Source organism: Oryctolagus cuniculus, chromosome 10 (assembly GCF_051225735.1).
Source record: "Oryctolagus cuniculus isolate XC-2025 breed Fujian yellow rabbit chromosome 10, ASM5122573v1, whole genome shotgun sequence".
NCBI lineage: Eukaryota > Metazoa > Chordata > Mammalia > Lagomorpha > Leporidae > Oryctolagus > Oryctolagus cuniculus.
This window is the reverse complement of record NC_142876.1, coordinates 66,365,687-66,389,349: the sequence shown is the minus strand read 5'-3', so window position 1 is coordinate 66,389,349 and position 23,663 is coordinate 66,365,687. Positions and strand designations below refer to the sequence as shown.

Sequence of the window (23,663 nt, the reverse complement as noted above, 5' to 3'; positions counted from 1 at the left end):
AGCCAGCACCATTCATAAGGAAAAAGTGTGTTGGGAGGCTCCTGGTCAGAGCAGCTGTGTCTGCGCTAGGGCCTTGCTCAGCAGCCTCTGGGGCCCCCTCTTCAGCTGCCCTGGGTTATCTAGGATCCAACAACACCTTCCTTTCTCCTATCTTGGATCTCAACAAGGTGCAAACCCCCTCCCACAGTCAGTGCCCTATGCAGGGACAGTGAGGGTTCTGCCGAGAAGGGGCTCAGTCCACTGGGACAAAACTGAACCTCCTCTGTGGCTATAGCACCAAAGGCACAAAACCTCACTGGATAGGTGCAGACACACGCCTGTGTGAGTAGTTTGTGTGTCTACATGCTATGTGTGAGTGTGTTGGAGGGGTGTGGGGGCAGATGAGCCCAGCGAGAGCCACACTGGCTGGGAAATACCCCCTGTGGAGAGGAGAGGACGATGCAGGGATGCCCAGCCCTCCCTGGTTGCCCTGGTGACCCAGTTGAGCACATCTCTGAGTTGGGTTACTATAGGCTTGGCACTGGCGGGAAGCCACCTGCTGTTCCCAAACGCTTTCTCCTTGCCTCTTCCCCATGGTGGCTGTAGATCCTCCCAGATGCTGTTGGAGATGGGAATCCTGTGCTTGTTCTTTCACCTCTGCTTCGCATCTTTGCTCCTTGAACGCAACAGTGGGGGAAGACTTGACGCGGGTGAGCTGTGATGAGCTGGGCCGGACTCTGGACCAATTTTCCGTGTTCCAGAGAAGAGAGTGTGCAAGCGGTGTCCCATCACACCTGCACCTGCTGACCCCAAGGACTCTGTGATTCCAGGGGCAGAGATGACAGGCCATGAGGACGTGCGCCCCACGATCTCCTCCTTCTGAGCTACTTCCAGCACTGGGACCACTTCAGAGGCCCCAGTCTCTCTGACGTGGGTTGTCTTTCAGGTTGTGTAATGTTCTCCACTTGAGGCATAGGTCAGACATCCTCACACTTCCTGCTTTTTAGACAACTGGCATGGCACCCAGCTCCTTGCATCTAGAAGAATCAAGACAGGGAAAGTTCATGCCTGCTTTGTAAGCATTAAAAATGGAAGTTACTTAAGATGGATCCTGCTCCTTGTAAGTACCAGGGAAGCTTCTCTTCAATAACTGCTCTGACTTTATTCTGAACATCTAAGAGGTCAATTCCCAAGAATTACGCCCAATTTGGCTTCTTGCAAGAGTTCTTCTGAGTCCCTCCTGGAACAAATGATGGGTAGCACAGCCCTTCATAAGGCAGTGGACAACCCAGGGGATCTCTCTGCAAGTGGGGAAAGAGAAAGGCACAACTCTTGCCCTGGGCGTCTAACACATCTCAGTGAAAATTGATACATGAAAATGCCATGCTACACTCTATGCTGGCCTCTCATGATGGAGAATCAGAAGACTTCCCTTTGCACATGAGAATTTACTGTCTCCTGGGTGAAACAGCTGATCTCACCCAAAATCGGAACTGTGGGAAATGTGGTAAGATCACAGGAATAGGTAACAAGAAAATGAATCACATTGGGGGATATGAGGCATGAATGGCGCCTCAGAAGAGCAGGAGACAGCCATCAAGTGCAGAAGGGTTATTTCTGGGTCAAGGCTAGAGCAGGTGAAACATTAGGGAAGGAAGAACGGGAACAGCCAGCGGAGAGCAGAGAGCCGGGCAGGTGGGGCTGAGGAGTTAAATGAAGGCTGGGAGGTGCAACTGCAGGGTTAGACAAGGGCAGAGTGTGCAGAAGTCACGCACTCCATTGCGGGCAGTTGTCCGTGTTTCTGCAAGTATGGGGGTCATGCCAGGATTGCACACCTGGATGAGAAGAGTGCCTCTAGATCTCAGAAACAGTCCTGTGCCTGTGTGACGGGGAAGACTTCAAAGGCATCACAGCAGGGGCAGTGAGGCTTATGGGAAACTCCACAGTGGCTAGAGAGAACCCCTGAGCTCCTGGACTACGGGAGCTGCCAGTGGGGAGAGACAAGGAAGTGAATTCAGCAATGACAATGAACCCGGGCCTATTCTGGACTTCTGGCTTGGAAAAATGGACATTAATAATTTTAGCAAAATATATGCTCTTTTTTTTTTTTTTTGGTTTATTTTTCCACTTAGTGGGACATTAGAGAGAAAAACAGAGACAGATATATAGAGATCGCTCCATCCTTTGGTTCATTCCCCAAATGTTCACAATGGCTGAGGCTGGGATGGGCTGAAATCTGAGAGCCAGGAATTCAATGCAGTGTCCCACTGGGCAGGGCCCCATTTACCTGAGCCATCACTGTTGCTTTTCAGGATCCACATTTAGCAGGCAGCTGCTTGGGGAGCCAGAGCCATGTATTCTGATACGGGACGTGGGCACCTGTGCTGTCCCAGCTTTACTCTGAATCGTGTGCAAAGCCTGTGGAAGATCCAGGTAGGTTTTGCATGAAATCCACTTCTATTAGCAACTTAATGTACCTGGTGAGCATCTGGGATGTGCTGTGGAACGTTGTAGACAGGGACTTCAATGACAAGAAAGCAAAATTCCTGGCTTTGTGGGGCCTACATTCTAGTAGAGAGGGAAGACAAGAAACAACATCATCCGTGAGCTACCAGGTAGGTCAGCCAGTGCCCCGTGCTATGGAGGCTTAAGCAGACTTGGAAGACTGCAGCTGGATGGAGAGAAACAGGGTTTGTATTTACGTCATGCACAATTCCAGGTTCACTGGAAGGGGAAACTGGAACCAAGTGAGAGGCAGATGGGTTCTGCCTCACAGCACTGCATCTGTGGCCTCTGATGTGTGGAGTGACAGTCCTGGGCCATAGCAGCCCTAGTCTCTGTCTCTGGGCACAGAGCTAGGTAGGAGAAGAAAGCTGTCTATAAGAGGACACTTCTCTTAGGTCATCAGCACATCCGGTGTCAGCCTGGCTCTACCGGATAAAAGAGTCGCTCAATCAATCTTATACCAGGCCACACATGCCACAGCAGACATGTGCTGTACGGCTCCTTTTCCCCATGATTGAGTCTTCGTCTCAGTGCAGCTCACTTGGGAAAGGCTGGGTGGGCCTGAGCTCATTAGCTGAGGTGGGGGCAGCTGCTGAGGTGCCCCTGCTCAGCAGACTCCCGAGCACTCTACAGTCCAGTACCAGGAAAAGCTCCCAGTATCACCAAAAGCCCCCAGTCCCTTCTCCATCCAACTCCAGCTGCTCCCCCAGCCCCTCTATCCCCCTGATCCCCTTCTCTTTAAGCTAAGCTTTTTCTCAAGTCTCTGCCTCTGCAGGGACTGCTGCTCTTCTACACAGCAAGCTGCAGCTGTCAGCCTGGCATTGCAGACGGGCTGCAGACTCCCTAGGACAGGCCCTGTCCTCATCACTGAAACCTGTGAACACTGCCTTATTTAAGAAAAGCGAGTCTTGGGCTGGTATGGTGGTGCAGCAGCTTAAGTTGCCTCCTGCAACACTGCCTCCCATACTTGAACACCGGTTCGTGTCCTGGCTGTTCCACTTCTGATCCAGCTCGTTGCTAATGCACCCGGGAAAGCAGCAGAAGATGACCCAAGTGTTTGGGTGCCATATCAGAGACCTGGAAGAGGCTCCTGGCTCCTGGTTTTGGCCTGGCCCAGCCTCCACCGTTGAGGCAGTTTGGGGAGTGAATCAGCGGATGAACGATCTCTCTCTCTCTCTCTCCTTCTCTTTGTGTCTCTGCCTTTCAAATAAATAAATAAATCTTTAAAAAAAAAGTCCCTGTAAATTTAATTGCTAAGGATCTTTTAAAATGTTTAGTTTTACCTACTTGAAAGGCAGAGTGAAAGAGAAAGAGTGAGTTACACACACACACACACACACACACAGATCTTGCATCCAATGGTACACCCTAAATACACGCAAAGGACAGGGCTAGCCCAGACCACAACCAGAAGCCTGCAACTCCATATGGGTCTTCTGCATGAGTATCAGGGGCCCAAGAACTTGTGCCGTCATCTCTGCCTGCCAGGATGCATCAACAGGAAGCGGGAAAGCTAGCAGCATAGCAAGGAACGGAAGCAGCCCTCTGATGTGAGGTGTGAGCTTCCCAGGGGGTGGCGAAGCCCGCTTTGACTGCAGGCCTGCTCCAGTGAAAGGTCCTGAGATCACGTTTTCAGGCTCTGTTATCTCACAGGGCCTAAATGTGACCAAAAGTATCTTTAGTAGTGGAGGCCAGAAAAAAAATTGAGACAGGAGAAGACATGGACACCCAGGGAGAAGGCGACATGAAAACTGAGTTTGGGGCCACATATCACAGAAGCCAGCAACTTCCAGAAGTTACAAGAGGCAAGGACTGGATTCTCCCTCAGAGCCTCTGCAGGAGGCATGGCCCCATGACCTCTGTGTTTCAGATGTTTGGTCTCCATAGGGGTGCATGAGCCGGGCTGCGTTGTTTAGAGTCACGAAGTGGGATGTGATTTGTGCAGCAAGAGTGAGAAAGAAAGAGAGCAGATATTCCAAGTTTTTCCATCAAAATATGCCCCTTTCCTTTTGTTCCTCAATGTCCCTGGATAATACACCAAATGCTGGGGTCTTCTGATGGCTTCCAGAGGGTAATCCCCTGCATCCTTTCGGGGCTGTGGCATTATAATAAATTAAAGAACAAAGATGGAACTCAAGATAGTCTTCGTGTTGGTGACGACCATGGTTTAAGAACTCCACTATGAATGAAAGCCATATAGTCCCACACAAACTCCGGAACTGGGGGGATTTGCCAAGGAGAAACACATGGGATTGCAGAGAGAGATGGACCCCATGTGCAATTTCAAAGGAAAGAATTAGGGAAGGTGCCCTTGCCCAGTGAATTCTTTTCTAAGCTTCTTAACAAGGAACACACCCATCCCAGGAGCAGTCAGAGCAAGTACAGAGTCTGGAGTGGACCTAAGGAGCTCTTTTGACAGGTGGGAAAACACCAGGACAGGGGAGAGGCACTAAACCTTCCCTGCTTTGCCTAAAAACCCCACATTTAAGCAGTAAAACATCAGAGAGTGCTATAGCCTTGCTTGCCCTTAGTTGCTAATGGGTTCTCAGAAGCTGGAGCAGAAACAGCATGATCCAGACTGACTCAGCTCCGGGGACACAGATCCCTCCACACGCTCTGAGGAAGGATGGAGACCTGTGCACTTCAGGATTCTCTCACCAAGAACTCATCCTGTGACCTAACCATAGCTGCCAGCCAGCACCTGCAGTCTAGCCCTAGCCTCCTTCCTTGGATTAGCCCTGAACACACTGATGGGAGAAAGGAACGGATTCAAGGAGGAGGTGTATAGAAGAGCGGGGAAACATTATACCTGGGTCAAGCACTGGCATCACTGAACAGAGGTGACCATCAGGCACTGCCATTAATGGTTGTGGTTGTTTCTGTGTATCTGTAAGCTGGTGATAAGTGAAAGGTATACATATTTTCTAATGTACTCACATTGCATTTTTATGTCTAACTTCTACATCTCCACAAAAAATCACATACTAAGGCAACAACAGCAGGTAGTCCTGGTCCTCAAGGAGCCTCATGTAGGAGAGGAAAGAAGGGACAGTTTCACCAGGAGACCAACACCACGCTGAAGATGAGGGCTGAACCCAACAAATCACGGTGTCCACGTCTTATATGACAATGTGCCATGCTGAAGGTGCTCGCCAGAAGATGACTATCTGGGGTCAGTTTCACACAGCAAAAACCAAAACTCAAAAGAGTTTCAGTTTTGTGCCTTATAATTCATAAGTTCGGGTTTAGCTCTTTTGAAACACAGTTTTAATGTGCATCACAAGTGAACACCCTGCAGCCTATGCATTGGCAAAGAGAGCTTGAGAAGGGAAGGGACGTCTGTTTCAGTTCCATCTCCCTTGGAGTCTCAGCTCAAGTCGTCTACTTCTGCTGCCTCTCAGTCTCACCACCTAGAAAGTGGAGGCAGCTCTGAAAGCATAGTAACCAAGGTGTGTGTCAGTGTCGTGTGTAATTGTCTTCACGCTTTAGAACACCAACGACATCTAAGGTGTTGATGCCCACATACGGGTGGAGTGCCTGGTGACAGCAGCCTCTAGTTCCTGACTCCAGCTTCCTGTGAATACAGACCCAGCGAGCAGGGGGATCTGGAGTGTTGTGCTCAGCCACCCACGTGGGAGATCTGAATCAGTTCCTCTCCCCAGCCACTGTGGGCAGTTGAGGATTGAACCAGTGGATGGGGTCTCTCTCTCTCTCTTGCTCTCTCACTGTTTCTGTGATACTCTGCCTTCCAAATTAATTAATTTTGAAATAGAAATTTAAATGCAAAAATTTTGAAATCCACACATGGGTTTTCCATAACACACATTTACCATGAACTTTCTGAAAGGCTCTAGTATTCCGAGTCTTCTAGAATGATCCTGTCAGAATAAGGAAAAGGAACTAGGTCTCAAAGTAACTATGACTTTCCCAAGAAGATATAATTATGTTCCGGAAGATATGGGACAGGAACTCCAACCTCCTTGATCTCACTCTAGTGAGCTCTCATTGGTTCCGAATCCAGTGAAATACGCACAAAAACTACAATCCTTCCGTCCTGTGCAACTGTGTATTGTGTGGCAAGATTGAATTTGGAGCACAGATTGTTAAGACATATCAGGGAGGGGCCGGCGTCGTGGCTCACTTGGTTAATCCTCCACCTGCAGTGCCAGCATCCCATATGGGCACCAGTTCTAGTCCCAGCTGCTCCTCTTCCAGTCCAGCTCTCTGGTGTGGCCCGGGAGTGCAGTGGAGGATGGCCCAAGTGCTTGGGCCCCTGCACCCCATGGGAGACCAGGAGAAAGCACCTGGCTCCTGGCTTCGGATCGGCACAGCGCCGGCTGTGGCGGCCATTTGGGGTGTGAACCAATGGCAGGAAGACCTTTCTCTCTGTCTCTCTCTCTCATTGTCTATAACTCTGTCAAATAAATTTAAAAAATTTAAAAAAGACATATCAGGGGAAACAGGGATGCTGATTAAGATACCTACCAGGAAGAGAAAAGAGTAGCTCCCGGGATGATCCTGGGGGAGGAGCACATCTGACCACTCAAGTTGTATGTGGGCTGCAGTTGCCTGAAGGCTGGGTGAATTCTTGTTTTCTGGCACCTCGAAGGTTCCACCCTGACATAAAATAAAATCAACATTTGGACATGATCACATTGAATTCTGCATACCCATATGTTAGTCTGCAAAATATTCCTTGTACCATTTGTGTTATCATTGAGTTATTTCAGAAGAACACTTTCTGTCCACCATTTTTGGCTTAAAATGATGAGTAAGAGAACATTCTCTCAAAAATGTACCTGGTCCTACCACTCCCACTTGGGAAGAGAAATCATGAGGGGAAATCTCATGAAAGATTATTGTCCAATTTCCTTTTTCTTGTTGTGAAGCCTCAATACTCATCATACGTTGGATGAATTTATTTTCTTTGATAAAAAACAATAAAAACAACATGACTAATTTAATTCACGTGTAATCTTCTACTGAGTTTTTATAGGAACTAATTTTCTAAAACTGTACCAAATTTTTTCTTAAAGAAAATCATGTAGGCCAGCACTGCAGCTCAGTAGGCTAATCCTCTGCCTTGCGGCGCCGGCACACCGGGTTCTAGTCCCGGTCGGGGCACTGGATTCTGTCCCGGTCGCCCCTCTTCCAGGCCAGCTCTCTGCTGTGGCCCGGGAGTGCAGTGGAGGATGGCCCAAGTGCTTGGACCCTGCACCCCATGGGAGACCAGGAGAAGTACCTGGCTCCTGCCATCAGATCAGCGCGGTGCACCGGCCGCAGCACACCGGCTGCGGCAGCCATTGGAGGGTGAACCAACGGCAAAGGAAGACCTTTCTCTCTGACTCTCTCACTGTCCACTGTGCCTGTCAAAAAAAAAAAAAAAAAAAAAAAAAAGAAAAAGAAAGAAAAAATCATGTTTCTTATTGAATTCTCAAATGACTCCAAAGAACCACAATATACAACTGCATGCAATTTCTGCTGCTGGAGAAGCTAGAAAGAGAAGCAAGAGCTTAGTTTTCCTCTATTCAAGTAGAATGTGGGCCTGAAAAAGAATGCTCTTTGTACTATCTATGTCCCCATTTGTTGGAGAAGGAAGTGCAAACGTACTCAGGAACACTAAGTGAGCATAGGCCCAACATAATATTGTGTAAAATATGAATTATGTTGAAGGTAATTGTAGGTAGATTTTTAAAAACTACACAGAAATTTAAGTATTTTTACTGATATCTGTGATTCCTGGACTTGAAACTTCTGTAAGTGACAGGCTGGAAACAATCGGTTTCAAGAGCAAGAAAAAACACTCCAATGGAAACCAAGGAAACAAGACTCAAAGTAAATGAAGCCACGTGGGGACTTTTCCACTCTTTCTTGTCATGCTGTAGCATCCAGCTCCTAGGACAATGATCCATGTTTTCCTTGTCACCAAGGAAAACCCTGACACCAAGAGATATTTGCTCTCTTGGGCAACAGATGTGTAGAGTGCATTTAGGTCACAGGTAGTGTGCAGTGAAGGGAGGACCAGGTTGGCATGGGCACAATGACTACAAGTGTAGGTCTTTGTGGAATCCAGTACAATGCTACACTAATAACTTGCAGAGAGATGATGTGTTTCCTTTTCAGACAAATACTAGGAGGGCATAGAAATGGCTTCTTTTGCACATGGAAATCTCCACAAGGCCATCTTGCTCAGGATAAACCAAAGCTGATCTAGAATATAGACTTCACAGGTTTGCACCCTTTAAACTAAACCCCAAAGAATACCTGGGCTCCAAGACTGAGTTATAAGCAAGGGATGATGCTATGGTGACAATCAGGGATTCCTGCCCTGCACCATTTGAGGAGCCCAGAGCCCAGTGTGTGCCGTGGCCCACTCAGCACCATGCCTTTGTGATCTCCGCCTCTGTAAAAGCAATGCACCTACTCATTAGAGATACGCCACAATGCCAGGTACCCTACAGATTACAATACAGCAATGATGACAAAAATCAGAGCAATCCCTGAGAGTAGAAGGGGGCACCAGCCAGACCCCTCGCAGTGGACACACACAACCTGTACATTCAGAGGCTGGCAAGCCACTGCCATCATTTGATTTGAGAGAGGGTCTAAGGCCTAAATGTTGTTTTAACCAATTTCTAACAAAGGGGAAGGGAACCTGCCTGCCAGCAAGGGAGGTCGTGTCGGCACCACCCAGTCAGGTCTGGGGACCACGCACCTGCTAGGAAGGCTTTGCAGTCAGGCAAGTGACCGTGGGTCCAGGATGGCCATGGAGAAGGCGCCCCTGTCTCCTAGAGACTCACAGCAGGATGCTCCGAGGGGCCTGGCGGGGTCTGGGTTGCGCCTGGGCTGGGCTTGGAGCAGGCTCTGCCCGCAGTGACCTGTGGGAGAGCACCCGCAGTACGCGGTCTCCGGAACCCAGCCGGCGCCCTGGGCTGCGTATCTGGAGCCTGCAGAGGCAGAGCCCAGGAGGACGACTCTGTTGGATCCGACCCCGCAGGCCCCGACAGTCCCCACACAGAGGTCCGCGCAGCGCCAAACGCCTGCAACCGTTCCGCCAGGGCCGACGGCCGGCCCCGCCCACAGCCTTGGGCGATGTCAGTTAACGCTCAAGCTGGGCTCGCGACACGTCACCCGTCACCCGCATTCCCGCCACAGAGCGCATGAGACCCTAGAGCGAGAGCGAGCTCAAGAAGTTCCTCAGCTTGTGCCTCCCTCCTGGAGACCTCGGCCAAGTTTTAACCAACGCAGTCCCTGGCCTGTGTCGGCTCCAGCAGGCTCTGCTCCCCTGGGTCCCTGGCCTGAGATGCCGCCCCGCCTGTCCGCCTCAGATCCACTCCTGCGCGGGTTTGCCCAGACCCCAGGCTCCTCCTCCAGGGTCCTCTGCAGCGCCCCTCCCCCCCGGGGGGGTGCCCCTCCCGCAGGTTCCAGGCTCCTCTCTGGGGTCCTTCACTCTGAGTCCTAGGAGGGCCACCCAGAGCAGGATCCCGCGCAGTCGCCTGGAACTCCCAGGCTGGGACACTGCGGAGCCCTGAGGATCCCTCCTCTCAGATGCAAATTCACAGTTCAGCCCCTGAGCAGGTGGTCAGGCCTAACCAGCAACCATCTGTCATGTCCCCTTCTCTGCTAGAAGAGGGTTGAGTCCCAGGAGCGGCCCAGGAAGCAATGGCAGATGAGCAGGAGGGTCATGTAGAGAGGGAAGGGTGAGAGGAGGAGGAAGGCGCCTGGCTCCCAGGCATTAAGCATCAACATGGACCCTGGAGGGTCACTTCCTCCCAGTGCAAGCCTGGGCCTCCAGAGGGAAGTCTCCACCCCCACCTCTGCACACAGTGAGAAGCTCCAGGGCCTCTGCTGAGCCTCTGGTTGGAAGGTTGTGCCTTCCCCACTGTCCTGTCCCTGTCCCAGGGTTCTGCCTCCTGTGCAGCCTGGCCCACACTCAGCAGTGCATCCTGAACCAGTGCCAGGCTGCCCCTGCTGACCCCAGAGAAGTCAGCCAAAGACACATTGGGTGGTGAACATGGACCCAGCTCTCCAGACCTGCAGACGTCAGCGCAGGGGTGCAGGAGGGCAGCCTTCAGCTGTTCCTTCCCAGAGCTGTCCTCTGGGTACCAGGGCTGCTGCGCTGCTGACGACTGTGTCCCTGGGGCTGAGACCACAGGGAGTCCCCCCACCCCCCCGCCCTGAACTGCCCTGCATTGCTATTGAGAGAGATGTAGACTCTACAGGGAAAAACACCAAGTGTTCACAGAACACCAAGGTCCTGCAGGGCAAACTGAGACCTTGGAGGATAAAGCAGATTACAAGGGAGCCTGCACTGCCTCTCCACCTGCCCTTTCTCCCACCTGCAGCAGACTGCAGACTCCGTCCCTAACCATGCACACCATGAAGGTCCCACCTGAGCTCCCATCGCTGACTTTCCAGAACTATCTGCCTCCTCAGGTCTTGTCTGTGCCTCTTGCCCTACTCCACGTGTTGGTAAGGGTAAGAGCACAACACTCTAACTCCTAAGTCTCCTCTTCTGCCTGTCCCTGCTGACCTCCTCCTCCCTTAGGGCCAGTCCCCCTCACTGTGGGGGCTCTGCCTTCAAAGCTACTTTCCCTGTAATACAGGGTCAAGAAGACAGAACAATGGGAAAATAACTGATGAACTTCAAACTCCTTCAGATACTTTTTGGTGAGGATTAATGGTAACTTAATCATCCTGTGATGAATCAGATTTCATGTATTTCATAGGTGTGATTATAAGAAGATAGATAACCATATTTATTTCCCTCCCTGCATCCCTCCCTGAACCTCTCTCCTTCTATCCTTTTTTTTTTTTAATTTTTGCAAAAACATGATGGGGTTCTTGACATTGAAACAAAAGGACAAAAGTTACTACATGAAAATATAAGTCCATGGTAAAGATAAGACTGTGAGTCAATTCAGAATATTCCAAAACTGCAATGTTGGAGCCAAAATTATTTTTAACATTAGAAAAATTACAAGATAAAATATTAAAAAGGCATACTTGCAATAATTAAATATAAATAGTTATACAATTACAAAATATGGTAGGAGGAGAAGTCAAAATGTGAGTTTTTGCATGCAGTTGGCATTTAAGTTGTTAAGAATTAAAAGTAGACCATTATAACCATTAAATGTTTTATGTTTGTTTCATTGCAATTAGGAATAAAACAAACCTGAAGTAGATAAAGAGAAAGGAATCAGAGTATATTCCTACAAAAAAAAAAAAAAAAAAAAAACTTCACTAAATCACAAGGAAGGTATCTGGCAAGAAAGGAAGAAACAGTAAAGTAGTTGCAAAAAACAAGAGTCAATTAACAATAAGAAAAATGTTCTTATCTATCAACACCGGACTGTGCCTCACTCCACCCACCCCCGTTCCGGCTCCCGGGCTCCCGTCGGGCCTTTGCCCCCCCTGCCGGTCTAAGATTCATTTTCAATTATCTTTATATACAGAAGATCAATTCAGTATATATTAAGTAAAGATTTCATCAGTTTGCACCCACACAGAAACACAAAGTGTAAAATACTGTTTCAGTACTAGTTATAGCATTACTTCATATTGGACAACACACTAAGGACAGATCCCACATGAGAAGTAAGTACACAGTGACTCCCGTTGTTGACTTAACAATTTGACACTCTTGTTTATGGTGTCAGTAATCTCCCTAGGCTCTAGTCATGAGTTGCCAAGGCTATGGAAGCCTTTTGAGTTCACTGACTTCTATCTTATTCTGACAGGGTCATAGTCAAAGTGGAAGTTCTCTCCTCCCTTCAGAGAAAGGTACCTCCTTCTTTGATGGCCCCATTGTTTCCACTGAGATCTCACTCGAAGAGATCTTCCATTTAGGTCTTCCTTTTTTTTTTTTTCCAGGGTGTCTTGGCTTTCCATGCCTAAAATACTCTCATGGGCTCTTCAGCCATATCCGAATGCCTTAAGGGCTGATTCTGAGGCCAGAGTGCTATTTAGGACATCTGCCATTCTATGAGTTTAAAAATTATTTATTTATTTTAGTTGAAAGGCAGAGTTACAGAGATAGAGGGAGACATACACACACACACAGTGTGGGGTGGGGTGGAGAAAGGAGAGAGAGATCATCCATCCGTTGATTCAGCAATCAATGGCTACAACAGCCAAAGCTGAGTCTATCAGAAGCCAGGAGACAGGAGCTTCTTCTGGGTCTCCCAAGTGGGTGCACAAGTCCAAGAACTTTGACCAGCTTTCACTGCTTTCTCAGGGAGATGGATAGAAAGTGGCACATCTGGAATCAGAACTGGCATATGGGATACCAGCACTGCAGGCGGTGGCTTTACCCACTACACAAAAGTGCTGACCCAATGATCCATGAAAGAAAGAAATAATATTCTGTGCTTCATTGAAAGCAACTTTCTGCTGTATTTTAAATATCAAGAGTTTGCAGACTGCAACACCAGCATCCCATATGGGTCCCAGTTCAAGTCTCAGCTGCTCCACTTCTGCTCCATTTCCCTGCTAATGCACCTGGGAAAGCAGTGGAAGGTGGCTCCAGTCCTTGGTTTCCTGCACCTATGTGGGAGACCAGGATGAAACTCCTAGTTCCTGGCTTTGGTCTGTCTCCACACTGGCCATTGTGGCCACTTGGAAAGCAAACCAGTGGAGAGAAGATCTCTCTGTTTCTCCTCTGTTGTAACTCTGACCTTCAAAAAATTAAATCTTCAAAAAGCATTATCATATACTGTGCACAGTATATCTGAAGTACACACATTGCTCAATGAAAAGAAATGGTACATAGCAAGCTCCCATGTCTATTCCACTATACATACACACCTATGTGAGAAAACACATATTTAATGCATATTCGTACTCTTATGCATTGAGAGACAGAGAGGGAGAGAAGTAATAATGGAAAATTTTAACAATTGTTTCTTAAAAGGTTTATGATTTTAATATTGCATTACTAAATAGGATTATATTACATTTATAAAACATTAACATTTTCACTGCAAATTATTTAAAATTGGTTTCAGGAAAAAAGAATTGTGTTTTTATAGCAATAATGTTCATTCACTGGTACATGATCTATCTTCTATGTCTCATGAAAAATGGACTTCCTTTCTTGTTGTCTCCCTCAATCTCTCTCCATATCTCTACCAGTATCCAACACCCAAATTCACACACAATGCATGTCTCATTTCACGATGAGCATATTTCTTACTAAATAAATACACTTATTTAATTTTAATGAGTTCTTTTCTAATTTAACATTAGCAACAATATAAATTAATAATTTCTCAACAAATGAATTCTTTTAGGCATAGTTATTTAAGGAACTATAAAGGCAGTCATTAATTTTCTATGGTATTTTGTAATCTCATTGGGAAAATGGGTTTTATTTGAAAAAATATGTCTATCAAGGCGACATCTTGAAGAGGAAAGTATAATGTGGCTGAATGAGAAATGTTAGAAACAGATTTGAACTCTGAAGGAAATTCAAGTTTCAATTAAAATAGAAAGAGAGGATACACAAAACAAGGGACAAGTGGAAGCAAACAAATTTCAAGATGCAATGTGTTTGTAGACCATGTGGTATTTATTAGAATAAATAACAGTTTTTACTTTCTGCAGTGGAGTTTTCAGAAATTAAGTAAGATTTGTAAAAGAGTGGTGGTGGTGTAGTTAAGATTGTCCCTTTAGGCTGGCGCTGTGGCTCAATAGGCTAATCCTCTGCCTGCAATGCCGGCACCCCAGGTTCTAGTCCTGGTCGGGGTGCCGGATTCCGTCCTGGTTGCTCCTCTTCCAGTGCAGCTCTCTGCTATGGCCCAGGAGTGCAGTGGAGGATGGCCCAAGTGCTTGGGCCCTGTACCCGCATGGGAGACCAGGAGAAGCACCTGGTTCCTGGCTTCGGATCAGCGCAGTGCGCCGGCCGCAGTGGCCGTTGTGGGGTGAACCAATGAAAAAGGAAGACCTTTCTCTCTGTCTCTCTCACTGTCCACTCTGTCAAAAAAAAAAAAAAAAAGATTGTCCCTTTATTTCAAAGTAATTCCTATGCCAACATTTATAATCTGGAAAGTTTTATCATGAAAAAGTAAAATTTAGAATTATTTAGGATTTGTGAGATACTCAGTTTACCTGATGCTGATTTTTGTTCAAGAAGAATAAAATAAACCCTCAATGAATTCACACTGAATTTGTAATTCATAAGAAACTTTACTTGTCAAAATATAATTTATATAAAAATTGATGAGTAATCATCACAGTTTTCATTAATTTTAATTTGGTTACAGGGTAGATCGTCCTGATCATTTGCTCATTTTAGAGCTAATCATATCTTTTTATCTGTGATGCTGATTTTTGTAGAACATGATGTATTTGAAATTCCAGACAGCCCAACTCAACGTAGTATAAATAGACAAAATTACCTTTCTAGTTCTCCTCTTTCTTCACTAACCTCAGCCCTTCTATTTGACATTATTTTTCCCCATATAAGTAGCCCAGTTCTTTTCTTTTGAATAAAGCAAAAGGTATAAGAATTTGAGTCTATTATATAATATGTTGGATCCCCAGAATTTTTCCTTTTAAAAGAACCTAAAACCTGAAACCAACAACAACAACAAATTTAAAACAAGGAAACTTAAAAGTTTGCCCCAATTCCAGATGTATAAAGGCCTTTTTATAGGCACAAGCAGCTTATTGTTTGCTCATGACACTTAAGCTAATTTTATGGACTACAAAGACAAGATACGTTGTTAGAAAAAAGTCAAACATAATTTTTTAATGAAAATATACAATCATTTTATTATTTTGTGAGAGAAATCTCTTCTTGTGTATATATAATAATGTATATTTTTATGTCAACTATACTATTATGTAGTAAAACCTTACTATTAACTGTTCTCTAGCGTGTTCAATTACCTTTCTTTGGTAATAAACTTAATTTCAGTCTATAGCTAAAAACAGATGTTAGTAGCAGCCATTAACTTTTACCTTCTCCTGAGTTACATAGGAGATACAATTAGTTAACTTGCTTATTGTCCATCATTGACCTGGGGGCTATCATTTCAGGTAATTTCAAAGAATATTTGGGTAAATTCCTTCAGAGAACACATCAAAAACACTAACCACGTGACTTCAACAAAAATGAGGTCAAAAGACAATAACAGCAGTAGTTTTCATGGTGTAGTTCAAACAGAAATGGGGAAATCTGCTGCACAATATTCCCTGAAGGATCCAGATTGATCTGGATGTTTCTTGAGTGATGAATCTGGATTAATCTTAAGAGACCAGTTCCCATCTCAATGTCTGACATAAGTTAGGGCTTCAGAATGTATTTGAATAAAATTCATCAGACAAAGAAACAGGAAGGAAATATTATGGTTTCCCTAGGTGACACAGCTAGTGTTAGATCTGTATTTAGAGGCCAGCGCTGTGGCTCACTAGGCTAATCCTCCGCCTTGCGGCGCCGGCACACCGGGTTCTAGTTCCGGTCAGGGCGCCGGATTCTGTCCCGGTTGCCCCTCTTCCAGGCCAGCTCTCTGCTGTGGCCCAGGAGGGCAGTGGAGGATGGCCCAGGTGCTTGGGTCCTGCACCCCATGAGAGACCAGGAAAAGTACCTGGCTCCTGCCATTGGATCAGCGAGGTGCGTCGGCCGCAGCACGCCGGCCGCGGTGGCCATTGGAGGGTGAACCAATGGCAAAAAAAGGAAGACCTTTCTCTCTGTCTCTCTCTCTCACTGTCCACTCTTCCTGTCAAAAAATAAAAAAATAAAAAAAGAACTGTATTTAGAAACTTTGACACCCACTTCCATGGAGAAATCAAGAAGACTGGTTTGTAATTAACTCTTCAGCAAAACATAGGGCAGAGGCAACCCTGGTGTTATATGCAGAACCCTAGATCATGTGGCAGCCTCGCAAAGCCATAGGATTCATTTTGAAAGTGATCCGGCAGGAGCAGGCATTGTGGCACAGCAGGTTAAGGGGCCACATGGGACCCCCACATCCCATGCCGGAGGCCGGAGTGCCAGAGACTGAGTCATGCACCTGTTCATGGAAAACAGTAGGTGATGTCCCTGGTACCCATGTGGGAGTCCTGGACGGAGTTCCTGGCTCCTGGCTTTGGCATTTCCCAGCCCTAGCTGTTGCAGACACTGGGGAGTGAACCCGAGGCTAGAAGGTCTCGCCTCTCGGCCGGCGCCGCTGCTCACTAGGCTAATCCTCCGCCTTGCGGCGCTGGCACACCGGGTTCTAGTTCTGGTTGGGGTGCCGGATTCTGTCCCAGTTGCCCCTCTTCCAGGCCAGCTCTCTGCTGTGGCCAGGGAGTACAGTGGAGGATGGCCCAAGTGCTTGGGCCCTGCACCCCCTGGGAGACCAGGATAAGTACCTGGCTCCTGCCATCGGATCAGCGCGGTGCGCCAGCTGCGGCGGCCATTGGAGGGTGAACCAACGGCAAAGGAAGACCTTTCTGTCTGTCTCTCTCTCTCACTGTCCACTCTGCCTGTCAAAAAAATATTTAAAAAAAAAAGGTCTCTCCTCTCTCCCTCCCTTCCACCCCTCCAAATAAATAAGTAAATAAAACATTTTTTTTTTTGACAGGCAGAGTTAGACAGTGAGAGAGAGAGAGAAAGAGAGAAAAGTCTTCCTTCCATTGGTTCATCCCCCAAATGGCTGCTACGACCAGCATGCTGCACCAATCCAAAGCCAGGAGCCAGGCACTTATCCTGGTCTCCCGTGGGGTGCAGGGCCCAAGTACTTGGGCCATCCTCCACTGCACTCCTGGGGAACAGCAGAGAGCTGGACTGGAAGAGGGGCAACCAGGACAGAATCCAGCACCCTGAATGGGACTAGAACCCGGGGTGCCAGCACCACAGGCGGAGGATTAGCCTAGTGAGCCAGGGCACCAGCCAAATAAAACATTTTAAAAACACAAGACAGGGATCTTTCAGTGAGAAAAAAAGAAATCAGTATATATACTACACCCAAATAAACATTTTATAATTCCATTTTCCACAAATGTCTAGAAGTAGTGTGTGTGTATGGAGATGGAGAGAGGGAGAAACAAAGACAGGGAGAAAGGAAGTGAGTGGGAGAGAGAGAGGGAGAGAGAGAGGGAGAGAGAGAAGATGAAAGCGTAAAGATGTCCTAATACTTTGCTTCTGCTGTCACCAATATGGTGAAATGAGAGAGCCCTTCCTCTTTTGACAATAAGCCCAGAGGATATTTATAACTGATTTCCCTCTTTCAAGCTTTGTTTGGTTTTGAGTATTAGTCATGTTTTCCTGGACAAGCATCCTGGCAGAAGAGGATTCCTGTAAGGAGGGCCCTTGAAGGAGGCCAGCTGCCTTGTCCCTTACCTGGCTCACACACATGAAACAGAGCTCCAGGAATGGAGGGGAGGGACTCCACCATTATTATCTATCTTTACTTCTTGTTTATTTTAGCAAGAACAGAGTTCTCCAAATTCAGTATGACTAACACTTTGGTCTTAACAATTCTTTTTATGGGGCACTGGCCTGTGCATTGTACAGTTCTGGCCTCTGCACATTAGATATCATTAGCACCCTTTGTCCAAGTTTTTTATAATCAGAAACATCACCAGATATTCCAAAAGTTCTCAGGGTTAGGGGCAATATCATTCTTGGTTGAATACCATTGTTCTATATAAAAGGACAGGTAGCTCCTTACACCTTTTTCCTTATCTCTGCTAGAAACTGTCCCCCCTCCTTCCCCTAGCTACACCTCTGGTCTCTCTAAGCCTGATTGACCTGGTATAGCCAGAATTAGAAAATGCAATATTATTGCAAAGCTCACAATGGATGCCTGCTTCCATCACTACAGCAAAGTCTTCGTGGGCAACAATGATGTCTTTATCGTACTTTTACCCCTGCACCAAGCCCACAGGATGCACTCAGCGCTTCATTGAATGTAGATTATTGTTCCAGAGCCAATAACAAAGTACGGCTTGTGCAGGTTCCTGATCAAACTTAAATATGTGACTAAGTTTCACGGACTCATCCCTGGCACTGAGTGTGTGGGAGCAGAATTGGAACGGCCTTCACATCCAGTAGACTCAGCTCTCTATAGTTTCACAGAGTCAGCTCATGCAGAGTTAATAAGAAGCAGGGAGGTGGAAGTGTGGAGAAGATGAGCCCTCATTGTAACTGTAGTGGCTGTTATCTATTAAATGACACTTGAAGAGAGCTAGGGAAACGTCTACCCTGGATTTTTAATTTCCTCCTGTAGCTTTTTCTGGGGTGGTTTTCAGTCACACAGGCAGCCTAAGTGCGGTGTGTGTGTGGTGGGGGATCGAATTAAAACCCAGAAAGTAGCTCCACAAAGCAATGGAAGCAGGTAACAAAGGCAAGCTCTGACACTACTATAAACAACATCTTTACTCTTAGATCAGGATGCTGCAAAATGGCAGTAACCTGGGAGATGGCATATTTTTGCAAAATCAGTTAGTAGAACTTGCAAAGAAGAACATGGACTGGAATAAACACTAATCTGCTGTGCTTGATGTGTGGCAATCTTCCTGTCAGCCAGGCTCCCATCACTCCCTTTCCTCTGTGGACATTCCTACTTTAAGTGCAGGAAGCTTCATATTTTTCAGTGTACAAACCCCAGTGTACCCCCAGCCACCAACTTCTCCAGATATTCCAAAGGGTGTTACAGACCCATGGAATTCTGGAGCCAGATCGGACCCTGTAGAGGTATGTAGCCCAAATGCCTCATTTTATGTATAAGGAAATAATCCACTGGAGATGAATGGCACTATTATCTCTGTGATTCACAACTGTCAGAGCAAAGTCTCTCCTCCCTGCCAATCAAAAAGTTCCACCTTCTACAAACGCGGTGTGTGTGTGTGTGTGTGTGTGTGTGTGTTTGCTCGTGCGTGCGCCGGGGGTACAGTCTGTACAAATGCAAGTAGAGTATTTTAAGGATCACTATAGCACCCACCTCCACAGCTTCAGATACAGGCTAGATGCTGTTGGTCTTCCTGGAGCCCACGCGGAACTTGGTAGCCTTGTAGATCTTCCAGTAGAGGAACAGCACCACACAGAGAGGCAGGTAGAAGGCGCCCACCGTGGAGAACACGGTGTAGGAGGGCTCGCGACTGACCTGACACTCCTCGCTGCCCTCAGAGTACGTCTCCCCCCAGCCGAAAAACAGCGGGGCCAGCGAAATGACAGCGGGCAGCGGACAGCGTCCAGGTGAGCGTGATCATCACGTTGGAGACGCGCTGGCGAGAGCGGAGCGTGTACTCCAGGTGGCGGGTGATGGACCACTAGCGGTCCAGGGCGATGGCCGTCACGTTCCAGATGCTGGCGGTGTAGCACAGCACGTCGCACGCGATCCACAGCTGGCACAGCCGCCGGCGCAGCTGCCAGCGACGCCCAGACAGCTCATGCACCAGGCTGAGAGGCATGACCAGCTCGGCCACCAGCACGTCCGAGACGGCCGTGGACGCCAGCAGGTTGTGTGGCACGCGGTGGAAGGTGCGGACACGCAGGATGGTCGCCAGCACCAGCAGGTTCCACGCGAACTTAGCCGCCACCAGAAAGCCCAGCAAGGTCAGAACAAACACACCAAAGACAGAGCAGGTGTGGGCTGGGGCGCAGCAGGTCTTCTGTGCCAAGGCTGCCGTTGGTCTCCAGAGGAGAGGAAGTCAAGCGGGAAAAGGAAGTTAAGTTCACAGGTAAATCCGTCTCTGGATTAGGAGCCGGCTCGGGGTGTGTGCAGAAGGGACATTCAGGAGGACTTAAGATGAAAGCAGCGCCCAGAGCCAATCCAGATGTTTGCACCCTCGGGCCAGCGGCGGGGTTTCTAGGAAGCGCCTGCGAATTTGTCTTCAGCCTCCCCCCGGTGAGCGAACCTGGGAGACGGTGTGGTGGAGAGGAGGGCGCTCCCTGGGTGTAAGCCGCGTTAAAGTCAGAGCCCTTGGAGGCTAGGAAAACAGAGGCGAGGAGCTGGACTCGCGGCCAGGACCAGCCCAGGCTGTCACCTGTCTCAGGACTCCTCACCTGGAGGAGACAGCCGTCTGATCGCTCCCACGTCCGCCCCAGCAGGGCAGAGCAGCCCCGCAGCTTGTGAGTGCCAGAAGGGCTGGTGTGTCAGAGCAGTAGCTCCCGCAGCGTTGCTTCCCTACCTGCCCCTACCCAGGCGGCCGCCTGCAGCCTCAGCGCAGTGCTGGGAAGCCAAGCGTTCTGGTACCTGCCTTTCGCTTTGTGCAATCCAACCTCCCCACTCCGTCTGGGGCTGCGGATCAGAGCAAACGTCGGCGCGCCCACTCAGACTGCTTTACCCAGCACTACGTAACGAGGTCAGCTGATGAGGTCTCCTCTCCCCGCCTCCCGGTTCCGGGAGCGCGCGTTTTGGCGCTGTCCCGGGTGCTGCTCTTGCCTCTCACCTCTGGGCCCGCAGCGCACCGTCCCTGTGCGTGGCGCAATCTTTGGTTCTGTGGGGCCTCTCCCCTCCCGAGGGCGCCGTTTGGTGCTGTCCGTGGTTCTTCCACGATTTGCATGAAATGGCCCCCTACGGGGAACAAGTTAACCAATGAACTTTCCTTGAAATAGCCTTTTAGCCACCTCCCACATCCGTCTCTCTAGGGGTGGTCAGGAGCGCTTGCGCGGTTTCTCAGTCCCGGTAGGTGCTTGTCTTCTTGTGGACTTCTTCGCAGAGGTTTTTGTGTGATTGCTTCCTTCTTACACAACACTGAGATGCTTCTCTTAAGGGGTTGTTTTCCTTAAAAGAGAAAAGACAAAACAGCAGTTACGGCTGCTCCCAGAGAAGGCTGAATATTGCGGCAGAACATTCATCTATTTCCTTGGAATTATAAAGAAGGCGAGAAGTCTCTTCAGCAGGCTCTACTAAATTTGCTTCTCATGAAGGGAAAAGTTGGATATAAGTCGTTAGAAAGGCTCCATCTCAGTGAGAACAGGAGGGAGCATCCAATCATTCCCCCATATGTGCATACTTATACAACACCTATCCACAGCAGCGATTAAATATCTAAAGCTCCTACCCAGATGTTGGGATCTAAAATACTTCATGGAGAGAAAGCAAGATAAAGGAACTTGGGACAAAGAAAAGATATGAAAGAGGGAAAGTAAGATGGCAAGAAGCATTTTTGTTGAAGTGCATACACAATGAGTGTCATGAAATCCCGTGTATTTACAAGTAAGTCTGGTCAGAAGTTATATAGCCACAGAATATAAGAAACATTCTTTTTTTTTTTTTTTTGACAGGCAGGGTGGACAGTGAGACAGAGAGACAGAGAGAAAGGTCTTCCTTTGCCATTGGTTCACCCTCCAATGGCCACTGCAGCCGGCACGCTGAGGCCAGCGCACCAAGCTGATCCAAAGCCGGGAGCCAGGTGCTTTTCCTGGTCTCCCATGGGGTGCAGGGCCCAAGCACTTGGGCCATCCTCCACTGCACTCCCTGGCCACAGCAGAGAGCTGGCCTGGAAGAGGGGCAACTGGGACAGAATCCTGTGCCCCGACCGGGACTAGAACCCGGTGTGCTGGCGCCGCAAGGCGGAGGATTAGCCTATTGAGCCGTGGCACCGGCAGAAACATTCTTTTTTTTTTTTTAAAGATTTATTTCATATATTTAAAAGACAGAGTTACAGAGAGAGGTAGAGACAGAGAGAGAGGTCTTCCATCTGCTGGTCACTCCCCAGATGGCTGCAATGGCCCGAGCTGTGCCGATTCAAAGCCAGAAGCCCAGGGCTTCCTCCAGGTCTCCCACATGGGTGCAGGGCCCCAAGGACTTGGGCCATCTTTTACTGCTATCCCAGGCCATAGCAGAGAGCTGGATCAGAAGAGGAGCAGCTAGGACTAGAACCGGTGCCCATATGGGATGCCGGTGCTTGCAGCCAGAGCTTTAACCCACTGCACCACAGTGCTGGCCCAAAAACATCCATTGTTAAAAGATTCTGTTTCTAACAGAGAATGCACTGAGAACTTTATATGTATAGGCATAAACATAAGAAAGAACAAAACCACAGAAAATTGTCTTCTGAGTCAACTAGTAATTTAGTACTTAATTTAGGCAACTTAGATAATTAAAGATATCTGAACAGAAGCATTGTAATATATAAATAAGACCATTTCTGGTAATCTCAGAGTGATGCTATATGTTTTCTATTTATTTGAATGACTGAATTTGTTTTTTTTTTTAAGTTTTATTTCTTTGAAAGACGGAGTTACACAGGGAGAGAAGGAGAGGCAGCGAGAGAGAGGGCTTCCATTCACTGGTTCACTTCTCAGTTGGTTGCAATGGCCAGAGCTATGCCAATCTGAAGCAGGAGATTCTTCCAGGTCATCCATGTGGGTGCAGGGGCCCAAGGATTTGGATCATCTTCTACTGCTTTCCAAGGCCATAGCAGAGAGCTGGATCAGAAGTGGACTGACATGGATGTTCAGGAACCCGAAGTGCCAGTGTGGTCTCTCTAAAGGAGAAATAGCTATTAGGGGCCAGCTGATGAATGGAGGCCTGGGCTAAATCCAGCTCATGGTGAATGTATTGGGTCAGTGGTCCCACACTGTATACTTCTCCAGTGCTCAAGGATGTAATTGGGATGATTCAGAACCCCACATTGGATATTGTTATTGTGATATGGAATGAACACAGCATTCAGTACCAAGCTTGCCATTGCAGATATGGCTACCGACTCCTTTTCCACACCTGTCATAAAGGAGAATCAAAGCAGTTTGAACTAACTTAGGACTGACAGTGGCAAGCATTATGTTCTTGCTCTACAACTGTGTAAACTTTCCCACTCTTTGTTATAATATAGTCTGAAGAACCCTGTATCATGTAAAAGATCAAAGATCAATGGTTTTCAGTGTGGTCCATGAGTCCCTTGGAATCTCCCAGGCCCTTTCAGCGGGTCTGCAAGGTCAAAACTATTTTCACAATGATATTGAGATATTGTTTGCTTGCCTCATTGTGCTGACACTCATTGGTGATGATGAATAAACCTGTGAGTGCCTAGCACAGATCATGGCAGTGATAGGAAACAGTGACAGCAATCATTGCCATTCTTCACTTCTGTGCAAACACAGGGGAAAACAGAGAGAAAACTGCCAGTTTCACTCATTAATGTCCTTAATGCGGCACTACCTGGTCTTGTGGTTAAGATACCAGAATCCCTTATTGGAGTGCCTAGGTTTGAGTACCAGTTCTGCTCCCAATTCCAGCTTT

General features: G+C 47.7%; 1 pseudogene across 1 annotated transcript; it reads right to left on the bottom strand.

The window, feature by feature from the left end:
* Positions 1–824: 824 nt before the first annotated feature.
* Positions 825–23,151, bottom strand: LOC100355454 (5-hydroxytryptamine receptor 5A-like; annotated as a pseudogene). The gene is made up of 6 exons (XR_016213821.1): positions 23,101–23,151; positions 21,165–21,200; positions 20,866–20,990; positions 19,416–20,561; positions 6,970–7,101; positions 825–1,016 (listed from the first exon to the last, which is right to left on the bottom strand). The product of XR_016213821.1 is annotated as a 5-hydroxytryptamine receptor 5A-like (transcript).
* Positions 23,152–23,663: the final 512 nt, after the last annotated feature.